This window comes from Bidens hawaiensis, unplaced genomic scaffold (assembly GCF_021521415.1).
Source record: "Bidens hawaiensis isolate Kalapana, Puna unplaced genomic scaffold, B.hawaiensis_p1.1 tig00016116_1, whole genome shotgun sequence".
NCBI lineage: Eukaryota > Viridiplantae > Streptophyta > Magnoliopsida > Asterales > Asteraceae > Bidens > Bidens hawaiensis.
The window spans coordinates 70,878-93,179 of record NW_027492465.1 but is presented as its reverse complement, the minus strand read 5'-3'; the positions used below and the strand labels follow the sequence as shown (position 1 = coordinate 93,179).

The window sequence follows — 22,302 nt, the reverse complement described above, 5'->3', positions numbered from 1 at the left end:
TTAAGATTATGATCATGATGAATACTACTATCTCCATCCCCATACTACTTACAACTATACATAAATATGCAATACATAAAAGAACAAGGATAGATGAAGAACTGATTTTATGAGTAGGGTATCTTTGTTTAACTTTTGTACCCCTCTCTTCTCCTATGTGCTGGACCCCCTACCTCACCAAACACTTATTGAACCATGCATATAACAAATCAAAAGACAAAGGGTAGTGGTTAACTTTTTTTTTTACTTGTCATATTTAACTTGCAGCCTTTTATAATTTTATATGGTATTTGTACAAGCATGTGTACCAAAAGATTTGACCCCTCATGGGGATCATAAATGGTTGTGTATTTGGTTTTATTAAAGAAGCACGTTTGTGTCAATAGGTGACTTTGAGCATTGCCTTCTGGCACAAACGTGTTAAATTTAGTAAAAGTTAAGGTTCATAGGAGGTCGATATGGAAAACAATCAAAGAGATAAAGTATGGTGTGCTAGATAAATTAACTCGTATGTAGTTATCCGAAATTTAGAATGTGCATCGGTAGGTATTGTGTTAAACCCCAATCAAAAACCGAAATTTTAATCTTACACTTTATAAAAGCTGTTTGATCTAGGTTATTGGCTTAAGTTTGGTTTCGGTTTTATGTTTGGGCTTTAATCTTTGTTGATTGAAAAACAATTGGCTCTAAATTAATGAATTTAGGTCTAAATTTTTTTGTTAATTACACTTATTATAAAAATTAAAATTCTTATAAATTACTTTTTTAATGGATATTAAACATTCAACATTAACATTGTTAACCCACGAATTCGGTTTGGTTTGTTTGTCTTTGGTTTAGTCACATGCAAAATTGAAACTAAGCTAGATGTTCGGTTTTCAAGAAAACCTAATCAAACCGTCGTTTTTTGTTTTTGTTTGTTTCTTTATGTTTCATCAAAAGCCAATGTAGACTTGAGTATTTGTTTGTACATAAAGCAAACCTTGTGTGACCTTTTTTAAAACCTAAGTGATGCATATATGTAGGTAGAGATGTTCGAAACGGTTTGGGACTAGGAACCGGAACCGGTTCCTAACCGGTTCCTATATTCAAAACCCCATTTTAAACCGGTTCCAGGATCGAACCGGTTAGGGAACCGAACCGGTTCTCCCACCCTCGGACCCCTAACCTATCTAACCGGTTCTTACCGGTTCCTAAACCGGTTCCTGTACTGTAACCGGTTACAGTGTAAAAAAATTTTTTTTTCGTTTTTTGTTTGCGATTTGGATTCTAAACTACGATTCGTATTTGTATAACATGAAAAATAAAAAAAACAATTAACATAAAATTCATTTTATTTACTTTAAGAAGTTAAAAAAAAAAGGTTACATGTTTTAAAATCTTCAAAAACAAACTAACAAAACATTAAACTTATAAATATAAAGTTGTGACATATTATTTCTAGAAAAGCCTTCTTGTTCGTCGTAATTATTGAGCGGCGACTTCTTCCTCGGAATTACTTGTAGAAATGCCTTCTTGTTCGTCGTGCACTCGAACATCAACTGGTGTTTCATCTTCGAGAGTGGTTACGTGTTGAATACGATCGATTGAGTCCAAGTGATCCTTTAAGCAAATGCACATCTCCACCGACTCCGAATTTAGTCTTGTTCTTCTCACCGATATTACCCTGTCACTAAGAGAAAAAGCGGATTCCGAAGCTATCGTAGAAGCTTGGACGGTTAGTAAATCACGGGCCATGGTGGCAAGAATCGGAAACTCGGTTTCCTTTACCTTCCACCAAGCCAAAACATCAAAAGTGCCATATTCCTCTTCGGATAAACCGGTAGAGTAATCATTTGCACTATACCTTCCTAGTTCGCTTGAAGGGGTGTTACCCCTTTGTTTTTTAGCCGTTACGTTGCGAACGGTGTTCATAAGGCTAATCATGGGATCTTGTACTCTAGTAGCACTTGAACTTGATGAAGACCCCCCCGACATAGGCATGTGTATGTTTGACCCATATTTATTTAAATAAAAGTCATACATAAATTTAAAATTCAAGTTAAAATAATTTTTTGCCTCTGTTGAAAAGTTTGGGTCAACTTCATGCATATCTAAGGCTGAAAAAATTTCGTCTATCACACATTCAACCCCCGTAACATTTAACATTGGGTTTAAAGCGGCGGCGCAAGTAAAAACCGGTGGCAATTCAAGAAAGTATTTTTTTAATTTAAACTTCATTGGTAATATGATGTTTGAAAACATTGGACTTTTATTTTCAAATTCTTTAAGATTGTTAACCATTAAAAATAACTCCGAAAGAACCAAGGGACTTGTCGGATAATACGTTCCCGATAGTTTCGTAGTTGATGTTTTAAAAACTTCATGAAAAGTCGATAAGTCATTGATAATTTCCCATTTCTCATTGAAAAGGGGATTGCCAAATCATTCTCGGCAAGACTAGAATGAAACATTTGTAAAGTTTCTCTTTGTTCCAAAGCACTTTGAAACATTATGCAAGTGGAATTCCATCGATGAGGTACATCCCAATTAGCTCCCAAAGCTTTTCTTCCCGTATCTTTACAAAATTTTCTATATTTCATTTGTCTTTTTTTTACTTTTCTTAAAAACTTCATGTATCATTAGTCTAAAATCGTTTATAACCGATGTAACCTCATCCGAAGCAAGTCCGTCTTGCACGATTAAATTAATGATATGTGCAACACACCTTGAGAGAAAAAATACACCATTGCAAATCGGCGTATATTTTAATTTTAATTTATCAACCGCCGATGTATTATTCGACGCGTTATCAAATGCCATTGAAAATATTTTATTTTCTAGTTTATAAGTTTTTATAACATAATCTAAAATTTCAAACAAATTATCTCCCGTATGTGGATACTCAAAGAGTTCGAAAGCAATGGTGCGTTTCATCATTTCCCACGATGACGGGCCTACCCAATGAGCGGTGACACAAAGATAAGATTTGGGTAGACCATGTGGAGCCGACCAAACATCACTAGTTAAGTTTATTCCCGTATTTATATTTTCAAAATATGCAATTAGTACCTCTTTGGCCTTCTTCCACAATTTTAAACAATAACGATTAAGAGTATGACGACTTACGTGAGTGTATTGTGGTTGAAGCGTATCTCGAATCATGGCGGTTAAGCAAGGGTTGTCGAAGTGGCTAAACGGCAAAGCTTCTTGAATCACAAACTTCGCCATACGATATTGAACTCGATCAATTTGGTATGTAAATATTCCGCATTCACTATCCATTTGCGTTTGTTGCGAATCGACGTTCTTTTTCAACGCCTTGCAATACGGTTTTTCGATGTGTTTCTTCAATTGAATTCGAAAGTGGGTTTAAATAAACCCCACAAAACTTGCACCAAGCCTTCAATGAATGGTCACTCAATTCAACCAAATCCCAATTGCACAAAATCTCTTGATTACGATTATGAGGTACAATACGAACGAAACTTGGTTCGGCGTTGGAACCTTGACCAACCGATGATTGTGAGGCAGCCATAACAACAAATATGAATATAGAAGAAGAGAAAACAAGAGATTATAGAACTCAAAACGTTGTAATAGCGTTTTTTTGTATTTTTTTGCGTTCGGGTTTGCGTTTTGAGTGTTGTGATGAACCCATGACACCAAATACCTATTTATACTAGTAGTGGGGTGCTCGGGGGAGCCAAAAAACGGCTATTTTTGACCCCAACGGTCAAAAAACGGCCAAAAAAACGATTTCCAACGGCTATACTCGATCCAACGGCTAGAACCGGTTAGGAACCGGTTCCGGTTCGGTTCCGGTTCCTACCCGCCCTCACTCAGAAATGCAAGAACCGGTCACGGATCATCGGGTTGAATCAGATAGGGTCCGGTTCCTACAAAAAACGGGTAGGAACCGGTTCGGTTCCGGTTCGGTTCCAGGAACCGGTTTATTTGATCATCTCTGTATGTAGGAGTGAGTGCATGTTTAGATTGGATAAAAGATCCAAAAGGGTCAAAGAATGATGTATGATTTGAAGCTGAAAATGAGTAAAGCTTTGTGCTTTAGACATGCTAGTGTTAATTGTACATTTGACAATAAAATGCTATATAAAGAGATGTTTTTGATTGAGAAATAATAAAGTAGTTGGATGAAAGTAACTAGATTTAAAGTAAACTTTAGGGTTGATTTTCTGGTTTCTTTGAGGGTGGACATGAATAGGAAGAGGTCCACATAAGATCACATGGGGGGGGCTGACACCCATTTCATTTCATTGGTATCTTCATTCACATATTTACTGTTACTGTTTTGGCATTTATCTCAATAATGGCTTGATGGTACAAGCCCTTTCAAGATGGCAATAATGTTATTACTCTACTTGTACATGATGCTGCTTAAGTTGTACATTTGGATTTAGTCAAAAGGGTTTAGCCCTTGTTAAAGCTGCTTTGCGGTTAGAATATGCCCAAAAGGCCAAAAGACCAAGATTTTGAGACCCAATTAGATTTAGTCAGAAGGGTTTTAGTTTGACCATGGTGTTGACGTACAACCAAAGATGCACATTGTACAACTCTCTTTTGCATGGCTAGGTGGTAGATGGATGATGATACAACTGTTTTGTTTTTGAGTCTTTAGTCTTAAGTCTAAACTAGGTTTTAACTTTCTAGAGGTACAACTAGAGATACGTATGGTACAACACCCTATTGCATGACTTGAAAAGTAAAATGGAAAGAATTTTTTATTTTGACTTTTTAAGACTCAATTCGTTGACCTTGGTTGAGGGACAATCAAGATAATGAGACCCAAGTCCTTAAATGCTATTTATTGTATATAGTTGAGGTACATGTATAGATGCATATGGTATAACCCTTGAATGCTTGATCTTGGAATGTGCTTTTTGGGGAGTTGGTCTGGATTGTATGTTGTTTTTAATTTGATTAATAAGTTAACTGTTTAATTCATCAAAACATGTTCAAACATCAAGCTGGGAAATATTAAAAAAAAATAATTTGTAGGCATGTGGTTACATCACATAAAATCTAATGCTGTTACATCAATGGTCTATTATTAGTCTAAGGGGGTGTGGGGGCTCCAGCAGAGCCAAGAACCAATAATATTATGACGTGTGGCAGAGAGATAAACTGGATAAGGGGGGTGTTGGAGCCCCTGGCCCCTGGTGTGGGTAGCGCCCATATTAAAGCCCCACATCCTCTCTCTCTTCTCCCGCTATCATGCTCACGGGTGGTGTTTGCACCTCGGTAGCGCCCCCTCTAGCGCCCATTTGGTGTGGTATTAGCGCCTGGGGCTCGAGTGGAAGGGCTCTAGCACCCCCTTTGAAGCCCCCACACCCCTCAGTCTTAGTGGTTATTGACCTGTTTTCTTAATGTTTTTGTCTTCCAAACATTTTTTAACATATCAAATCTATGTCATGTCCCTTTTATCAGGCTTGTTAGTTAATCGTTCAGCTGTCTAAATCGAAGCAAGTGATTAGTTTGGCCGGTTTAATTTGACAATTTTTCTGTTCAACTGGGTCTAGTTCGGCTTCGAATTGGCGTGTAAACTAAACTTGTAGTTTAACTTATTATTATTTACATAAATATTTTTTCTCAAATTTTATATGTAGTTAAGCGTATGTATTATAACAAAAAAATCATTTTATTATATATACCTTTTTTAAAGGTTTATTAGAATTTAATAATTCAAACTTTGGCCTATTAGCCGATATTAATCCTAACTTAAGAAATTCCCTAGAATAATCCCAACTTTCACTTTATTGGTCTCCACTGAGCCTTTTGTTAACAGGAACTAACTCAGTTAGTTTTAAGACAAAATATGTCATTTCTACAAATTGAGGGGGACAAACGAAAAATATGAATTAACTTACAAACTCAATGACACGGGCGCCACCACCACCGCGGTTTCCGCCACCGACACCGCGGCCCTCGACACCGCCACCACCACCACCACAACAACCACCGCCGTCAACACCGTCACCACCACCACTGTAGCCTCCGCCACCGGTGGTGGGGGTGTAGGCAGTGGCGGAGGTTGCGGTGGTAGTGGCGGTGTCGACGGCGGCGGTCATGATGGTGGCGGTGTCGAGGATCACGATGTTGGTGGCGGCAACCGCGGTAGTGGTGGCGGCAACTCAATTTGTAGAAATGACATATTTTGTCCTAAAACTAACTAAGTTAGTTCCTGTTAACAAAAGGCTCAGTGGAGGCCAATAGAGTAAAAGTTGGGATTATTCTAGGGAATTTCTTAAGTTGAGATTAATATCGGCCAATAGGCCAAAGTTTGGATTATTAAAATCCAATAAACCTTTTTTAGATACGATCAAAATGTCAAACCAGTAAAAGCGGCTTGTTTTGTCATTCTTCGAACCCATGGTTAGTGATTCGACTCAAAATGTTCACCACACTTAAACAAACTAGACCATGAATATGAGTTATTATGATTAGTATGCCTAACAATAACACTAACAATAACAATGATAATTACATCACCTTATGTACAATAAGTCAATAACCATGTACATGTTTACATGCATGATGGAGTTATAATGATTCCAAATGACCAACTGTACATCTTGGTTGCATGTGAAGCACTGAGCAGTATCATCAGCTTCTTATCAATGACAGTACATGACCGCTTTCTTTCTTTCTTTTCAATGCCTTGTAGTTTTCTTGTCTAGGCAGTACACTTACATAACTAGCTCTATCCCTTGATCCACTTTGATCACATGCCGAATCATCATGGTACATGTTTTGGAACTACTATAAAGATTGTGTAGATGAAGAGGTCCATGATCGATAAGACATAATTGTCAAGTGAACATGTAGTTGAATAGGGTAAGTTAGTTCCTCAAGTCAATTTGAAATATAGATTGTACATTTTAAGAGTTTCATGATTATGATGTTATGTAAACTTTTCGGATGGTCTTGTGGTCGCACCACGCTTCTAGGGTTAAACACCGATTAGGCAATTAATCTTTGTAATAGTGCGATGATGATGAGAGATAACCATTGGAACGTAATAGTCCTCACTCCTCATGAAGTGAGCCGGAGGGAGTATGTCATATATTTTCATAATCGAGTTGGGGTAACGAATGATAAATAATATGAGGTAGTGTAAAGGAGTTGGACGTGCATTATTTCATTCACAGTCATATATAATAGGCGACTTAGGTGCTGTTTGTTTTTCAGAGGTAAAATGTCAGAAGACTGCGAAACCACATCTGCCAACATCTGTAGCAGAAGAGGTGGACCAAAACTCTGCAGTCTGCAACAAGAAGACTGTTTGTTTTTTAATAACTGCAGACTACCAAAACTATTCTAAATCTAATCTAATCTAATCTCAGAAGACATATAACAAGTTAATGTTTGATATATTAGCTAGCATTCACAGTTCAAGTAACTTCAAAGCAATTATCTTTTCCACAAACTAATGCCTAACATAGCAACAATTATCAAGTAAAATCATAAAAATGTTTATAGCATAAAAATAACAATCAAAACACGTATTCATTACCACGAGACAAACAAACACACACTCTGGTTCAATAAGCCCTAACAATCACCAAAATCAATCAAAACATGTATTAACCACTACGAGATAGCATAATCTGGTTCAATAAACCCTAAAATCACCAAACTCAATAATAATAGAACCTACACACCAAACATCAATAGTAACAAAAGGTATGAAATTAAACCTGATATGGGGGAATAGAGGACGGCGGGGTTGCAGCGGTGGGGCGGCACTGGAGCGGTAGAGCGGCAGCGGCAGGTTGCGGCGGTGGGGCGGCGGCGCTGGAGCAGTGGAGAGATGGGGTTGCAGCGGTGGGAGAGTTGGGCGGCAGTGGAGCGACGGGTTGATGGTGGGTGAGTTGGGTGGCAGTGGAGAGGATGAGGGGATTAGGGTTTGGGAGTGTCTGATGGAATAAGAAAGATGGAAAGAAATTGGTTAGAAGAGGTGAGAAGTAACAATACCAACACTTCTGGGAGAAGAGGGCGCGCAGACGTTTTTTAATGAAACGTCTTCGGAAAAACAAACACACTGCAGAGCCCAACGTGTGCGCGCCCTCTTCTCAGTGCAGACAAAAGAGGTGGAGAAGTGCTTTTGAGGAAAAACAAACAGCACCTTAATCTTGATACGAGTATTCATATTAGATTCCCTATCTTTAGAATATTGTTAACTTTATCTCTATAATTTGTTCATACTTCATATCCCCACCCACCACACACACACACCATTTCCTATATATTATATATTAAGTTAAATAATATTTTTTTTATTATTAACATTATCATTATATATTTTTTGGTGTTCACAGAGTCATAGGAAAAATGGATGAAAGTGAATACCCAAAACTTAATTCCTTATTTTTTGAAGTATATGTTCCTTGTTGGATATGGAATAAACTAGTCACAACCAAAAGGTACATACATTCACGGGTCTTTTTTTGTGATTTCCAACCGGTGGTCACTGATTACATAGACATCTTGGGCTTTGGTTAACTGTTTGGAAGTAGTGGTGCATAAATCGGGTTTTTTAAATACCCGGGTTCGGGTATGACTGGGTATTGGAAAATCAGGTATTGGTAATACCCGGGTAGGGTTCGGGGCCGGGTATTGTCTCTAAAAACCATTCCCTATGCATTGGGTTCGGGCCGCGTATAGAACCGGGTATTTGAATACCCCATTTTCGAGTATTGAAAAAACCTATTTTCGGGTTTTTTTCCGGGTATTTTCGGGTATATATTGAATTTATTTAAAAGGTTGCACTTTTAAGGGTATTTTTCGGGTATTTTAAGGTATTTTTCGGGTATACATCGGGTATTTGAAATGCCCGGTTTGGGGTATTGGAAAAACCCGGTTCCGGGTATGGAACCGGTTCGGGTTTTCGGGTATTACCGGGTACACAATTGGGTCCGGTTCGGGTTCAACTTTTACTACCAAAATGCATACCCTATCCGTACCCTACGGATAGAGTCGGGTATTAAAAACCCGGGTACTAAAAAGTTCCGGATTTTTATTTCGGGTTCGGATTTTTTGTGCACCTCTATTTGGAAGTGCAAGACACAATATTTGTGTAGTTGCGTTTATCACTGTATCGGCTACCTTATCGTTTAATTGATCGTGCAGACCGAATCGGTCAAACCAATTAAAGTCATACTTAATCTTGAAAAAAATATGAAAATACACAATATAAATACTAAACTAAATTGAGAATTCAATAGAAGTATGGTATTATGTTAATTAAATTTAAAAACTAAAACATATATATTGTTTTCTTAAAGATAAAAAATCTTTAAAAAACATTAAATGAATTTGGAATTGGTTTAGCAAAATAGATAAATAAATAAAAATAACTTATCTAAACTATCAGACTAAAGCTTGAACGTTGATCTAGTTAGATATAGTTGGTTTGACTAAGAAAATACGACACATCTTGTCTTACAATCTTACATCTTACAATACCAATAAACAAAAATAATGATGCCTAGGTGTTCTAACCACATTCATTCATAGATTAAAATTTCATACTAATCTTCTAATCTCTCTTCTCCTTAATCCATGCTATCCATGGGTTATTGGTGAAAATGGTTTGACCCATGAGTTACATCTCAAGATATAATGCATGCATTAATGACTATTTACAATAATATAAAACCTAAAACATAATTTTGCTCAATGTATACATTACTTTTTATTAAAAATGTCAACACATGTTTTAACAATATGGACTCGTGAATTCAGTTTGAATTATGCGAAACTTCTTACTTCATATATATAAATTTTTAATTATTTTGTTTAATTTAAATTTCTAATTAATGTGATTATTAATTTTGTATCTTTAATTTAATATTCTAAACGTAGTCATACTAAAAAAATTTAAGCATTAAAACAATGATCAGTTATGCTTAAAGAAATTTGAAGTTCTGTAATTGTTTATTCAGATTTTTTCTAAAAGGTTATAAAACCAAATTCTTTGTTTTTTGGAAACTGTAAAATTTTGTTTTTTTATTTCATAAACATTTATTACATAATCAATTTCAACAAAACAAATCTTATGTTACTTTACTAATAAAGAAAATGTTGATGCTTAGGCCATGGGATATACTCTAATCCATTTTAATTCCACATAAGCTCCACATTACTTATTTTTTTTCTCTTTCACTTTATGTCATCCAAAGGAAATGATTTAACCCCTATTTAACACATAATTAATATAACAAATCAATTAGTAATTAATACATAATTAATGTATATTGTTCCTTTTAACCCGTTAAAAAAACATAACCCATGAGCCATTTTAACACACTTAACACAAGTGGGGAGTGGTATAATCCATCTTTAAAGTGTCATGTCAATTTAACCTATGTATGGGTTAGAGTATACCTCATGGCCTTAGGTGTCAAGCCTACATTTACTCATAGCTTAATTTTTCATCATAATTCCTAATATTTCATCTCATTTATTCTAATTATCCATAGTCAAAACCATTTTATCAACTGAGTTATAGCATAGTTAGATGGATTGTATTAACTATTTAAAGGTGTATAAATGTCGCGTTTATAATCACCATTCAAGAAGAATTGATGCTAAACGGGTTGGTTGTGGTTTTTCAACATCACATACAGTATATATTTAAGTGTGCATATATGTAATCTGATGACATTATACGCAAGATTATTGTTTATATGCACATTGATCATCATCTTTTAAACATTGTTACACGAAAAATTACATTAAGTTCATATTATCCACCATGTGTAGTGCACGTAGTGAAACATGAAGAAGATACATTTTATAAGTCATGAAACGTGAACATTTTATAATTCATAAATCGTATACTTTGTCTAATACATTAATTTACATGGTAAATGAGACCTTAAAGTGATGATTACAAATTCGAAAATACTTCTTTGTATACATAATTTGTATCATATGTTGCGTTTAATATGAAGACACATTTCGGGCATGCAATCCTATTACCAAATTATGTTTGTCGCATTTCGAACTACAATTGTATCACATGTTTCTTTCTGATTTGACATGAGGCAATCATCGAATACGTATGAGTCATTTTAAAAAATAGTGACTTTGGTTCATTTCAAAACAACTTCATTAAAAACTAATATAGCCTCAAAGGCTTGTGAAGGACATTGCATTTAAAGCAACTTGGTTTATCATCACCAATGAATCTTTTAGATTTATTATATGGTATGTTAAGCTACACGTAATATCAATCATGAGAAATATTTTAAGAATCACAATTAAAATATCTTACCTGATCTATTTAATTATTTTTACCTTGCATTTTGTTTATTTTTTTAAATAACAAAATTTATTTATTTTTGTCATTTGGCAAATCTCGTGTAATACACGTGTTCAAAAGCTAGTTATAATATAAATGGTATCCACCTCCTTATAAAGTAAGTTTTGTTTCCCTCCTCAACCAATGTAGATAATAAAATAGAAAGAAAGTTTTACGTTAATGATAGGTGAGGGTGATCAATAAATGGTCAAATTATAAAAATGAACAAATTTGTAGAAGTTTAAACAAGAAAATAAATGTTGAAAATAATAATTAAACAAAAACATGGGCAGATATGTGCCTAAATTCTTTTTAAAAGCGGATACATTATATAAAGAATGTATTATGAGCTCAAGCAAAAAGCGATGAAGAACGTTGGTAATGGTAAAATCTTTAAACATCTTAAATTGGGAAAAGTTCGAGAGGTTTTGGATTAAAGTCTTAATAACAACAAAAATTAAAATTCGTCGTTAAAAAGAGGAAAAAGAAGCTATGAGGAACATTTGCCTAACTACTGACGTCCCTTTGACTTTTAGTTGCTAAAAAGACTACTCGCTTGCTAGCTGCTATGTGAGGTCAGTGGAAAGTCCAAACTCAGCATTTTGACTGGTCATAGTCAAAGACCATAACTCTAGTACCAGTAGTAACAACACAGTTATTTAGCTACATAAAATTTGCTGTTCGAAAAAATTTAGCTACATATTTTATTGAAATATAAAGTCTTTTCCATATAAACAAAAATTAGCTTGGTCATCATCAGTCAAGAAAAAATATATTTTTTTTTCAACAGTGTTCGTAGTTTTCGGTTTTTAGATGTCTGTCTCTTCGTTATAGATATTTCGGTCAACTGGTTGGGTCACATCCTCTAAACATTTGACCACTCATCTAAATTCTAAACAAGATTATACGAAAGAATCAAAATACCAAATGACTAAAGGGGGACAGTCCCAGCAGAGGCATGAGGAGCGACAGATGTGGCCGGACTACAACGGCGTTTTGGAATTAACTTCGGCTTAGAGGCCAAATAGTGACAGGGGAGGCTGCATTTATGTTCACTATTTAGTGGCTTGTACTCTTGTAGGTTATGGATAATAGGTTTAAGTGGCTAATTGGTGATTTTATTGTTAACTTAATTGTGGTTAATACTTTATTTATTTGCTTTCTAAAAAATGTAATAATTTATTTTGTTGTCTTTGATCAAAAAATTTTCATGGGTGCCACTGTCAAAAATATCTTAGGCGTCACTTCAGCTTTATGTTGATTTAGGTGATTTAGATTTGCTTAACAGGTTCGTTTATGTCTGCTTAAATTATACGCAGTGAAAATGAGTTAGAAGTGATCCAAATGAGTCATCAATTATTGTCTACAGCCGCGACTACCATCATCCTCACCACCACTAGCCGTCATAAAACAAATATAGTGAGCAAACCCATTATAATTCCTTTTCTTCTAGACGCCTCACTTCTATTGGGCTCATTTTAGTGAAGACCCGTTCTAACATGAACCAATTTGATACTTTCTAAAATCATGTTTTGACATATTACCTAGCTCAGCTGGCCCAGGCGTATACGTATACACATTTGTGAGTTTCTAAATCGCAACAAAGGGACAGAAAAGATAGCTTTTATATATATATTTCAAAGCAGTGGTTTTGCTAATGAATAAAGGTAGTGAACAAATATAACAATGTAATATAGTAGGATACTTTCTGTGTAACTAGTCTCTGTCACAGTGTGCGGTATGTATATATTGGCTCATATGTTACACATATATTCCAAGTCCAACCAGCTTTGGATTTGTTTCCACCATCCATGGAGACCTGTATCCATGCATAAACAACTTTTTAGCACATACATATATGATGTGTACATGTGTATATATGCATCATGAAATTGATTGTCAGGGGAGGCTCGGAGGGTGTGCGAGCCGCACCATCAGCCGGGGCACATAAGTTTCAGGGGCACGGACTTTTTTTTTATACATATTACATATATATGTTTTTTGGTGTTAAAAATAAGGTTATTTGCAATAGTTTATGAGATAATGACATGCTCAAAATGGTTTCTTATAATAAATCGGTCGATAAAAGTTTTATCCATGTACGCTAGCGAATAAAAATTTTTCGTTAAGGCCTACATGCTTTTTTATTTTGGCTCGGCCGAGGTATTTAAATTCTTGAAGACGGCCCTGTTGATTGTGCATAATGAAGGGAAGAGAAGAATCATACTTGTGCATTACAAAATTAATGGTTCCTTGTGCAGCACGTTCAAGGAGAAGTTCCCGAGCTTCAACAGCGATCCCTTCCGGCTGTAAAAAGAGTGAAAAACATAAATGCCGAGAATCATAGAATTATGTATGGAACGTGATTTTTGTACCGCATAAAATGATCCATACACCGCTAAAACTTTCAAAATTACAAGTTTACCCTTTCATTTTATAAATTTATGTGTTTGTGGCGCGTACCTCTTCTGGAAACCATACGCCTGGTTGTGTGCTGCCCTCAAGAACAGCAAGAGCAAATGCAGCTACGGAATAACCAGCTGATCTGGAAAACATTCATCCACATACAATATTTTATATTTACCCATGTTTAAGATAAAGTAACACAATAACCGACCCATTTATTCATTAATGGGCCAGAATTGCGGAGTCCAGAAAAATATGACTTACATAGTCTTTTATGAGTGAAAACACCAATTGTTTGCCGTCCTCCTGAACACTCCAAATCAACCTGATAAGAAAAAAGACTTATTAGTGGAGATTATTATTATTATACTTATTATTTTGTATAAAAAGAAAGATTTTTGAACTAGTTACTCTTAGCGAGACGCGTTCTCCAGCATAGCCATCTATGACGCGAACTACTGGATCAAACAACCGAACCATCTCTTCTACTTTGCTTCTGTCTCTTAGTACTTCCTAAAACATTACAACCGAAACCATGTAATGTCAATGCGGGCCCCTTGTTGAATTCTACATGTGGTAATATTAATGAATTACAAGACTAAGGGGCTGTTTGGTAGCCTCTAAATGATTCCAATAAGAGACTACCTCTGAATCAGTCAGAGGTTAAGTGTGTTTGGTTAGACCTCTGAATGGTTCATGTAGCCTCTTAATGGGTAAGTTTCAGAAGCATGCTAAACCATTCAGAGGTTACCTCTTAATCGGTTAGATCTCTTAATGGTTCGACACTTGATTGACAAATAGCCCCTAATAATTTGAGATAGAACAAAACACGAATGATATCTCAGACTGAAACATGATTTGCATACAATATATTCAAGCGTGCCAAAAGTTGCCCAAAGTGTATATTTCATTTAATAAACCTTCAAAATCATTTTATTTGAAACAATCTATTATTATTGAAATAATTAAAAGCTTGTAATCATATTAGACGTTATTTATTTATATGAATTTCAGGTCAATGGTCAACCCACCCCGTTTGCATTGACCCGAATCCGATTTGGCCGGTAATCCAGCCTGCTTATTTTTCCATCTCTAATGTTAATTAGATAGGCCAGTAAACAAACTGAACGTCCAGTGAACCGTTTGTGAACCATTCGGTGGGAAGTTCATTTATTTAATTGAGAAGCAAACATGAACAAATCATTTTGTTCATTAAGTTAAACGAACAAACATGAGCACATGTCTCATTCATTCATTTATGTTCGTGAACGTTCGTTTGTTTACACACAATTATGTTTGTAGGTTCGTTTATGTTCGTTGGTTTACTGTTTTTAAGTTCATTCGTCTGTATATTTCATTAAAACAAATTTGGCCTCATTACAATTTATCTAGTTTTTTAAAATCTTTTTATTATTATTATTTTTTATTTTTTAATTTAAAGAGCATATCATCATCATCATCAAGTTTATGTAACTAAAATACCACCCATGAAAGTTGAGTCTACTTTTATTATTTCCCTAGGCCCAACAGATTGATGTTCACGTTTACCTTTAATTGGTGTTCCCTATGTTATGTTTGTTTGTCTATGTTCAGTTAGTTTGTTCATCTATGTTCGTGAACCGTTCATTTATACGATTAACAAAGGAACATAAACGAACAAACACGAACAAGAAAATCCCGTTCGTTTAATTTTTCGTGGTCAATCATTTGTTCGGTTAAAGTTAAATGAACGAACACGAGCATGCCACCTTCTTGTTCGTTTTTACATGCCTAAATGTAGAAAAATGGATTGTGATCTTCACATGTATATCTTACAGAAGGAAGGAAACGGGTCATTGCATCCATGGCCCAGTTCCAAATCGAGCACTGACAGTTGGAACTCCAAGAATCTCATGTGCACTTGTCACTTCTGGCAGATTCCTAACATTAAATGGTTTTTGTGTTAAACACTTAAATTTATGCACGCATATAATATAAAGATTTCAAATTTCAAATTTCAAATGATTGTTGTTGAATGCTGATAGAATGAAGGTTGAAATATAGAACTTACAAGAGATACACATATCTTTTCCCAATTCCTTTCCCAAAATCAATGTTGACCATTCCACTATAAGGCCTTAATTTGATTTTTTCTCCTGTTATATAAACAGTTACTTGTTAGCATCATGAAGCATGTATAATGTTACTAGACGGGTGCCCGCGCGATGCGGCGGGGAAAAAAACCATAGTAATCATGTTCGTTTGAAATTTTGAAAATGTTTGAACCAATCATCACATTTGGTCAGCCGGTTTCTGAATGTTTAAACCATAGCAAACAGTTTGGTTTGTGGTTTATACAGAAATTTGGCCATATAAAACCGGACTGGACGGTAAAATTATTATTAAGGCTCAATGCATGAAACCAAAACCATTAGTAACGATTTAGTTTAAAGTTTCTACGGTTCAATTTCGGTTCTCAATAATCGAACCAACGGTATAACTTAGAAACCGTTAAAACCGAATTGTGAACACCCATACGTAATAAGTTAATTTTTAATTTGAAAAATTATAGCAAAACCATACCCAAATTAAAGACAATAAAATGTTCATTTTTATGGCGTAATTTTTTATAAAAAAATATTAACGTATGAAAAAGTTATGGCCGTTGTAAAATCGTTGGTGGGAAGTTATTTACAATTAAAATTAAAATGAATGTATAGGTAAAGATAAAGGTCCAAAGTAGTAACTATTTCTTATATTTACAAAAGTTGATTATAGTTGAGGGGGCAATGTTGTTACTATTTCAAGACATAATTTGTAGTGGACAAGTTTGTCCCTCTCTTACATGCTATATAAGGTGTACTTTAAGCTTTAAAAGTTGTAATTAACTTAAAAATGGGTGTCTTAATTTGCCCTTGTTTAGTGTATTATATATAGTATAGATATAGATATAGATAAGAGAAGCATAATCAGTTACAGACCTTTATTATATGCAATAACCTCCTCTCCAAGAAGTAAAAAACTAGTGGCTAATATTGTCGGGCCCGCACCACCAGTTCCTGCTGTGTAGTAGTAGAACCTGAGACGAACATATCATTAAATCCAATATGTAAAATAAAAACATAGCATCTTCATAAACAAGAAACGGAAGACATAAGATGTCAACTTGTTAAGCAAATTAATACCTCAACCGTTCAGGCTCACCCTTATTTTCGCTTTTTGCAACACGCACTAGCTCTGCTGCCATCACTGTCGGGATAAGTAGATAAACGATCATGTGAAAATCTAATGTAAATACATAATTGATTGCGTGCACTGTTCTATAATTTTTTTTAATCTTTAGTTATTTAATCACATATTTTTAACAAACTGTAGTCGTGTAGGTAGGGGTGTGCATGAAACTGAAAAAACCAATTTGTAACCGAATGAATCAATATAATCGAACCCAAACAAAGACAAATGGTTTAGAATTATGTTTTGTAACAACCGAATATTAGGTTCAGTTTCAGCTTTTAATGTAATTAAAACCGAAAAATCCCAACCGAATGTATAGATTTTAATGCTTATATTTGAATGTTATGTAATTTATAATAATTTAATAAATAGTGTGACCTAATTGGCTAATTTTTTTTGGCCCAAAAATTTCAAGCTCAAATGGAAAAACTGAAAAATCCAAAACCGAACCAAACTATAATTAAAAAACCCAAACGGTTTTCAAAAACTCAAAACCCAAATTATCAGGTTTTGGTTCAGTTTGAGCCAAAAACCAACCCATGCACATCCCTACATGTAGGTGTTTTGGAATAAGGTTTGCACCATTGCTCACTCCTGGATAGATTCCACCAGTAGTTATAGCTGGAACTTTTGCAGCCAAGGCTTCATTCATAAACGATTTTGCACGCAAAGCGTAACTTGTATCATCACACACATCCAGATATGCTGTCTAGTAATGGATGGAGATTAGTTGAGTTAAGTTACATTCAATGAAATAATGTGTCAGAACTTGAAAGTATTTTTAAAAATGACAGATTGCTATAACTTGAAGAAATTATGGAATTAGGTTTACCTTGTTCTCACCTTGGCCCTTATGGCAGCTTCCAAAACTGTGCAATTTTCTGTTTGTTGGAATGGCCCTGCAGCATGTACCACAAGATCGACATCTGCAGAAGTACTAGACTTAGCTATTTGTGCTAAATTAAAAGAAATATATAAAAATATGCAAATTTTCATATATTTTTAAGAACTAACATACCAGTCATAGCCGATTCCAGTGTTTTAGTATCATTAATATCAAGTTCAGTAAACTCAGCATTCTTCCCGAGTGTGGCCACCATACTAGCACCTTTTTCCCTAAAATACATCAGAGTGTTCAGCATGCAAGTTACAGAAATAACGGATGTTATTATGTTAAGCACAATACACCTATAACAGCTTCAACTGTTTGAAATTTCTTCCAAACATGATACACTGAAATGGGAACTTCAATGGCAATTAGGTGACATGTGTTAATATCATTCATTGCCATTATTTTGTGTTTTGACTATTTCAACACTGTTGTAGATATGCAAATCCAAGAGTTTTCAACTGTATTAGTGTGGCAACATCTGAACTGCTTACGTGCACGGGGACTTTGAATCCATGTGATAATTTCCATGAATCAGATACATCAAAGTTAGTAAGAATTGTGGGACGAGAATATCCCAATAATCAGTCATGTGTGTGTATTGAGAGAGTCAGAATTAACCGATGTGGGTTTAAACAAAGGTGAGTTTTACATGTATTTATAGACATACAAACTAACGGTTGTCTATGCAGTCGATATCGCCGGAAAATCACCGATATATCAATGATATATCGGTCCCTTGATAAAATATCAGTCAGAATATCGGTACCGATAATATAGTCAATATTGACCCTATTGGACTGATATTTAAACGATATATCACCGATATTCCCGATATCAATGTTTTACGTCTTAATTATCAATTTTTATTGTTCCAGGTCTTGCGCCCCCCTTAACCAACTGAGCTACACGGCGGGGACTAATTATCAATTTTTAGTGTTTTAAGTCTTTAACAGTTCCTACTTGCTAGGATTGTTAGTGTTTTGCAAGTTCCAAAAGATTAATTAGTTAATGGTAGAAAAGTATACTTAAGTATTAGTGTTAAATTGCTACACTTATGAATTTTACATGATATTAAAATTACCGATATCTCACCGCGATAACCAATATCTCAAATATTGGTCCTTGACCGATATCCGATACTTTTCCTCATTAACTGCTTAGATGGTTGTTATGAACGTTATGGGTCCGAGCCCAATTAACATACATGACACCATAATGGACCCATTATGCAGCCCAATTCAAGAGTTTGTATGGCACTATGGCCCAACAATTTGTGAAGGATTGCCAGTACCATTGCAGGTTAAAAAGGACAGGTAGATTAGAGTTAGGGCATGAATGACTTTGTAGATGAAAATCTAATCTCCCATCTCCTTCTCTCTGTAACCAATTTCTTATGAATCAATTAAATACGAACTGATTACTCCATTAATCTCGTGTTTGATTGTTCAGCTTGTATTGATTTGCTTCAACGGTACAAAGTACTATTGGCGAGTAGGGGTGCAAACGAGCCAAGCTGCTCGCGAGTACTCAAGATATGCTGGCGAAAAAAGACCGACTGAGCCGAGCCTAAACGAGCCCGAGCCCGAGCTTGAGCCTAAAAGTAATCTCGTTTAATAAACGAGCCTGAGCTTCACTTGTCGAGCTTGAGCCGGCTCGTGAACCTAAACGAGCCTAGCAATATTATAATGTTTATAATACACACACACACACATAATAACTATTAACAATAATATATTATGTTATGATAAATTAACTAAATAATACAGTATGTTACAAATAAAATTATAATTGAAAAAAATATAAAAATAATTATAAAAATATAAAAAATAATTAATTAATAGTAAATGAGCCGAGCTCGAGCTTGAAAAACTATCCACGAGCCGAGCTCGAGCTTGAAAAACTATCCACGAGCCAAGCTCGAGCTTTAGAAATAGAGATCGAAATGAGGTGAGGTCGAGCTCTATGCAAGTTAAACGAGCCGAGCTCGAGCCTAGTCGAGCTCAGGCTCCTCACTTGTACCCGTAACTGTGAGTAGTTATCTGAAGATCAAAACATGATCAATACAAAAGAGTTAATGATCTGCCTACTTCATAATGAATTTATCAACTAAGCTATCATGAAAATAGGTAATTATCAATTTATCACAACTAACTACGACTATTTCGATCGCAGAGTTCTTATTAGAGTACATTCTACCACAAATAATAAACATAAACAAAAGAAATCAAGCTATGATTATTATCTGATACATACAGGAAGCAAAACCTTCACATTAGTTACACGAAGACTAATTAATAGACGAATAATTAAGAAAAATTTAGGCGTTTTAATATTGAAAGAGGATTAATTAAAGAAACCTGTTACGACCAGCAATGATGATGCGGAGGTCGGGTGAAAGCTTGGAGAGAGCGATGGCGGTAGAGCCACCGACTCTGCCGGTTCCACCGAGTACCAGAACCCTAGCATTCACCGGTTCCTGTTGAACACTGGCGGAAGCCACCGTCGGAGCCCTGATACTGCTCCAGTGGCGCATACACCCCCACGCCATACTCTCTTCGTTCGTTACAATAATACAATATCCGTTATGCAAGGTGCCTATTGATTCTAGTTATATACTTAAAATGAATACCTTTTGGAATATATATATATATATACATGATGAGTATCATTGCAGTACTCTTAAATTATTTAAGAACTTAAAGAAACCCTTGAAAATTAATGTTTTTTATATTTTTTTTGTATGTTAGTGTTATTTGAGTGTAGTTATATCACTTTTTATATCTATAATTATGATTACAATTATGAAAATTAGTTTTTAAACATATCTAAACTTTTTTCTGCATATATGTAAATTTGCTATTACATAAATTTTACACATACGTAAACTTGTGATTTATATATGTAATAACAAATTTATATATAAAATATGGTAAAACTAGTCTCAAACAATGTTAATATATGAAAAAAATTAAAAAATGTTTGTTTTTATGAGTTCTTAGAAGTTCTTAAATTTTTTGAGGTTCTTAAATGATACTAACCCTATACATATAGATATATATAACCTTTTTAAACTTTTTAAAATTGAAAACTATGAGAACCATTTTGAACCACAAAAAACCCAAAAATAAAAAAAACACAAAAATCAATAAAGTAAAAAGAAATCAAAATTCTTAGTTTATCATCCCGGTTTCATAAAAAAAACTCGGTTTAGCTAAATTATATACACATATGTATAATATATACATATATGTACATTTACATGTTTTTTTTGTACACATGTGTATAATTTAAAATAAATGATACTGTACATATATGTATATTACGTAACTAAAGATTATATAAAATTATACATATGTGTATAATACGACGTTTTTTTTATTTTTTTCTATTTTTTTATTTTTTTAATGAAACCGGATGAAATATAAGAATTTTGTTTTTTTTTCTTTTTTAAAATTTTTATTATTTTTTGTTTTATGATTTTTTTAAAGGTGTTTTTAGTGGTCTAAAATGGTTCTCAAAGTTCTCAATTTGCAAATGGTGCTCTTAAGGTCCTTACCCTATATATATCTATAATATATATAAATGAAGACATAAAAATCCTATATGTCGCGATGTGGTCGCTCCCCCTTTTTTTGGAGTCATCAGATTTGCATGATTTTTAAATGGAGGCTTCTCATGCATTTGACCCGAATTCATGGCTATGAGTCTTACCAAACCCATATATTCCTTAAACGGGTTATAACATCTCATTAAATAAAAATTTATTCTCACCTAATTATTGATGTAAAAATCCTATAAAATAGGATATAATAAAAATTAATATCTTATTTATTTTAAAAAAAGATATATATATTATTTAAATTAAAAAACCAATTTGATAGTAAAAAAAATAAACGGGTCTTGGGTCTCATCAAACCATAAGTATATTATTAACTTTCATAAATATTATTTATAATTAAATAAACCAATTTTATAGTAACAAAAATAAACGGGTATTGGGTCTCATCAAAACCATATAGCTTTTAAACCGGGTTATAACATCTCATTTATTTGTGAAACAATTTATCATCACACCATAAGTATATTATTAACTTTCATACAATAAAAAATAAAAATTCAAAAATAAAAATAAAAAAATATTAGAATAAACAATATAAAACAACCCCGTAATACGAGGGATAAAAACTATATATATATATATATATTTCAAAAAATACTTACGTCCGGAGTCCATTTTACCAAACAATGTCACAAACTGCCACTTTGAATAAAAGTTTCTAAAATTTTTATTTCAAAATCGTCATAACTTTTATATGTGTACTGTCAGATGTGATTATTTTACTATCATATCATGCCATGTGTCATATGAGATGCAAGCCTATAGGCTTGGAAACTAAAGTTATGTATATTGAAGGGCTACAAAATGAGACGTTTTACGTCATGTGGCAAAGGGTATGCTTTTATTTTTGGGTGTAATGGTGTTGTA

At 34.3% G+C, this 22,302-nt stretch overlaps 1 pseudogene across 1 annotated transcript; it reads right to left on the bottom strand.

The window, feature by feature from the left end:
- Positions 1-12,938: 12,938 nt before the first annotated feature.
- Positions 12,939-20,380, bottom strand: LOC143550594 (uncharacterized; annotated as a pseudogene). Its single transcript, XR_013138356.1, has 13 exons — positions 20,174-20,380; positions 17,943-18,040; positions 17,768-17,850; positions 17,507-17,633; positions 16,876-16,939; positions 16,672-16,769; positions 15,762-15,846; positions 15,527-15,631; positions 14,123-14,224; positions 13,972-14,036; positions 13,769-13,850; positions 13,533-13,612; positions 12,939-13,124 (listed from the first exon to the last, which is right to left on the bottom strand). The product of XR_013138356.1 is annotated as an uncharacterized LOC143550594 (transcript).
- Between the last annotated feature and the right edge of the window lie 1,922 nt (positions 20,381-22,302).